The sequence below is a fragment of the Heptranchias perlo genome, unplaced genomic scaffold (assembly GCF_035084215.1).
Source record: "Heptranchias perlo isolate sHepPer1 unplaced genomic scaffold, sHepPer1.hap1 HAP1_SCAFFOLD_567, whole genome shotgun sequence".
Classification (NCBI taxonomy): Eukaryota; Metazoa; Chordata; class Chondrichthyes; order Hexanchiformes; family Hexanchidae; genus Heptranchias; species Heptranchias perlo.
The window spans coordinates 5,001-10,000 of NW_027139589.1; positions in this window are offsets into that span (position 1 = coordinate 5,001).

Sequence of the window (5,000 nt, forward strand, 5' to 3'; positions counted from 1 at the left end):
TTTCGGACCTGGTCCCTGTGACTTAATTTCCGCCTTTTGCTCAATCGTTTCCCCATTTATAATTAATTTTAAAAATCGGGTTACTCAGTTCTGGTTTACCAGTTCCCTCTTCGGACTTAGTTTTTGGTTAATCATTTCCGGTTCACCAGTTCCCGTTTTGGACTTAGTCTCTGCGGGCCGTTTCTCACCTTTTGGTTCATCAGTTCCCCTCTTTTAATAATTTTTTGGCTGCTTTCGTTTGATCATTTCCCTGCCTTCTGGGTAACTTTTCCCCCTTAGGACTTCATCGCCGCACATAATTTTCGACTTCTGGTTGATCATTTCACCCCTTTTAATCATTTTTGCAACTTTTGGTTAACCATTTCCCCCAGCTTCTGGTTAACCATTTCCCCTTTGGGACTTAGTCTCTGAGCATTCTTTTGGGATTCTGGTTAACCATTTGCCAATTTTTAAAAAATGTTGCCACTTTTGTTTAATGCTTTCCGGTCAACCTTTGCCTCTTTCAGACTTCACCGCGGCACATTGCTTCAGCCTCCTGGTTAATCATTTCACCCCTTTTAATCATTTTTGCAACTTTTGGTTAACCATTTCCCCCAGCTTCTGGTTAACCATTTCCCCTTTGGGACTTAGTCTCTGAGCATTCTTTTGGGATTCTGGTTAATCATTTGCCAATTTTTAAAAAATGTTGCCGCTTTTGTTTAATGCTTTCTGGTCAACCTTTCCCTCTTTCAGACTTCACCGCGGCACATTGCTTTAGCCTCCTGGTTAATCATTTCACCCCTTTTAATCATTTTTGCAACTTTTGGTTAACCATTTCCCCCAGCTTCTGGTTAACCATTTCCCCTTTGGGACTTAGTCTCTGAGCATTCTTTTGGGATTCTGGTTAATCATTTGCCAATTTTTAAAAAATGTTGCCGCTTTTGTTTAATGCTTTCTGGTCAACCTTTCCCAATTTCAGACTTCACCGCGGCACATTGCTTTAGCCTCCTGATTAATCATTTCACCCCTTTTAATCATTTTTGCAACTTTTGGTTAACCATTTCCCCCAGCTTCTGGTTAACCATTTCCCCTTTGGGACTCGGTCTCTGAGCATTCTTTTGGGATTCTGGTTAATCATTTGCCAATTTTTAAAAAATGTTGCCGCTTTTGTTTAATGCTTTCTGGTCAACCTTTCCCTCTTTCAGACTTCACCGCGGCACATTGCTTTAGCCTCCTGGTTAATCATTTCACCCCTTTTAATCATTTTTGCAACTTTTGGTTAACCATTTCCCCCAGCTTCTGGTTAACCATTTCCCCTTTGGGACTTAGTCTCTGAGCATTCTTTTGGGATTCTGGTTAACCATTTGCCAATTTTTTTAAAATGTTGCCACTTTTGTTTAATGCTTTCTGGTCAACCTTTCCCTCTTTCAGACTTCACCGCGGCACATTGCTTCAGCCTCCTGGTTAATCATTTCACCCCTTTTAATCATTTTTGCAACTTTTGGTTAACCATTTCCCCCAGCTTCTGGTTAACCATTTCCCCTTTGGGACTTAGTCTCTGAGCATTCTTTTGGGATTCTGGTTAATCATTTGCCACTTTTTTAAAAATGTTGCCGCTTTTGTTTAATGCTTTCCCTGCTTTGTGGTCAAACTTTTCCCCTTTAGGACTTCATCGCCGCACATTATTTTCGACTTCTGGTTAATCATTTCACCCCTTTTAATCATTTTTGCAACTTTTGGTTAACCATTTCCCCCAGCTTCTGGTTAACCATTTCCCCTATGGGACTTAGTCTCTGAGCATTCTTTTGGGATTCTGGTTAATCATTTGCCAATTTTTAAAAAATGTTGCCGCTTTTGTTTAATGCTTTCTGGTCAACCTTTCCCTCTTTCAGACTTCACCGCGGCACATTGCTTTAGCCTCCTGGTTAATCATTTCACCCCTTTTAATCATTTTTGCAACTTTTGGTTAACCATTTCCCCCAGCTTCTGGTTAACCATTTCCCCTTTGGGACTTAGTCTCTGAGCATTCTTTTGGGATTCTGGTTAATCATTTGCCACTTTTTAAAAAATGTTGCCGCTTTTGTTTAATCGTTTCCCTGCTATGTGGTCAACCTTTTCCCCTTTCAGACTTCATCGCCGCGCATTGTTGTCGACTTCTGGTTAATCATTTTTCCCCTTTAAATCTTTTTTTGCCACTTTCGGTTAACCATTTCACCCAGCTTCTGGTTAACCATTTGCCCCATTATACTGAATTTTTCCGCTTTGGTTTAATCATTTCCCTGCTTTCTTGTCAACCTTTTCCCCTTTTGGACTTCGCCGCCGCACTTTGCTTTTGCCTTCTGGTTAAACATTTCTCCCCTTTTAATCCTTTTTCCCACTTTTGGTTCACCAGTTCACCCAGCTTCTGGTTAACCATTTCCCCTTTGGGACTTAAGTCTCTGAGCATTCTTTTGGGATTCTGGTTAACCATTTGCCACTTTTTAAAAAATGTTGCCGCTTTTGTTTAATGCTTTCCCTGCTTTCTGGTCAACCTTTTCCCCTTACGACTTCGCCGCCGCACTTTGCTTTCGCCTTCTGGTTAATCATTTCACCCCTTTTAATCCTTTTTCCCACTTTGGGTTAGACAGTTCACCCAGCTACTGGTTAACCATTTGCCCCTTTGGGACTTAAGTCTCTGAGCATTATTTTGGGATTCTGGTTCACCATTTGTCCCTTTTTTAAAAATGTTGCTGCTTTTGTTTAATGCTTTCCCTGCTTTGCGGTCCACCTTTCCCTCTTTCCGACTTCATCGCCGCACCTTGTTTACGACATCTGGTTAAACATTTCTCCCCTTTTAATCCTTTTTCCCACTTTGGGTTAAGCAGTTCACCCTGCTTCTGTTTAACCATTTGCCCCTTTTTTACTGAATTTTTCCGCTTTGGTTTAATCATTTCCCTGCTTTCTTGTCAAACTTTTCCCCTTTTGGACTTCGCCGCCGCACTTTGCTTTCACCTTCTGGTTAAACATTTCTCCCCTTTTAATCCTTTTTCCCACTTTTGGTTAAACAGTTCACCCAGCTTCTGGTTAACCATTTGCCCCTTTGGGACTTAAGTCTCTGAGCATTCTTTTGTGATTCTGGTTCACCATTTGTCCCTTTTTAAAAGATATTGCTGCTTCTGTTTAATCCTTTCCCTGCTTTGCGGTCAACCTTTTCCTCTTTCAGACTTCATCGCCGCGCATTGTTTTCGACATCTGGTTCAACATTTCTCCCCTTTTAATCCTCTTTCCCACTTTTGGTTAAGCAGTTCACCCAACTTCTGGTTAACCATTTGCCCCTTTTTACTGAATTTTTCTGCTTTTGTTTAATCATTTCCCTGCTTTCTGGTCAACCTTTTCCCCTTTAGGACTTCGCCGCCGCACTTTGCTTTCGCCTTCTGGTTAATCATTTCACAACATTTTAATCCTTTTTCCCACTTTTGGTTAAACAGTTCACCCAGCTTCTGGTTAACCATTTGCCCCTTTGGGACTTAAGTCTCTGAGCATTCTTTTGGGATTCTGGTTCACCATTTGTCCCTTTTTAAAAGATATTGCTGCTTCTGTTTAATCCTTTCCCTGCTTTGCGGTCAACCTTTTCCTCTTTCAGACTTCATCGCCGCGCATTGTTTTCGACATCTGGTTCAACATTTCTCCCCTTTTAATCCTCTTTCCCACTTTTGGTTAAGCAGTTCACCCAACTTCTGGTTCACCACTTGCCCCTTTTTACTGAATTTTTCTGCTTTTGTTTAATCATTTCCCTGCTTTCCGGTCAACCTTTCCCTCTTTCAGACTTAATCGCCGCACATTGTTGTCGACTTCTGGTTGATCAGTTCACCCCTTTTTTATCCTTTTTCCCACTTTGGGTTAAGCAGTTCACCCAGCTTCTGGTTAACCATTTGCCCCTTTGGGACTTAAGTCTCTGAGCATTCTTTTGGGATTCTGGTAAACCATTTGTCCCTTTTTAAAAAATGCTGCTGCTTTTGTTTAATGCTTGCCCTGCTTTGCGGTCGATCATTTCACCCCTTTTAATCCATTTTTGCCACTTTGGGTTAAACAGTTCACACAACTTCTGGTTCACCATTTCACATTTCGGAACTTTTATTCCCACCATTACTTTGGGCTTCTGGTTCATCATTTCACGCTGTTTTACAAATCTTTGCCGCTTCACTTTTAATCCACAAACCGGGGCTCGCTTTCGGGTGGGGGGGGGGTAGCGGGTTTGGGCCGGGCACTCGACATCCCGGTGTGCGACCGGGTTCGTTCTGGTACCGCTCGGTGCCCCTCGTCCTGCTCTTGCCGCGGAAGCAAACCAGACGACCGTCGGTCTCACGCCCGAGGGGAGAGGAGGCGGAAAGCGGTTTGCAGCCTTTCGCTGTACCTCCGGCGGGCAGCGCCGCACCTCCGAGTGCTCGGTACCGTTCGCTGCACCTCGTCCGGCCGCACGCAGCGAGCCAAACCCGGAGGAAATCGGCCTGTGCCTTCTCGAGATATGGGCCTCCGGGTGGGACGGACAAACCGGGGCCCCGAGCTCGCTTTCGGCGGCCCGGCACTCGACTTCCCGGTGTCCGAACGTGATCCTTCCGGTACCCTTCGGTGCCCCTTGCCCGACTCTAGCTCCCGTGCTGAAGCGGAGTCGGTCGGCCTGACGGCCTGCCGAGTTAACCAGCGGAAAGCGGTGCGCAGCCTTTCGCTTGCAGCTCCGGCGGGCAGCGCCGCACCTCCGGCTGCTCAGTGCCGTCCGCTGCTCCCCTTCCGGCTGCACGCAGCGAACCATACCCGGAGGAAATCGGCCTCGGCCTTCCGGAGATATGGGCCTGCGAGTGGGACCAATAAATCGGTGCACATTTCCGGCTCGGTTTCCGGCCTCGGCACTATCAGTTCACCCCGTCCGACCGACGTCGTTCTGGCACGGTTCCGTTGCTCCTTGATCCGGTCCAGCCACGGTAATCAGCCGAAGATGGTGGGGGGGACACATTGCCCGCCGAGTTAGCCGGAGGAAATCGGCC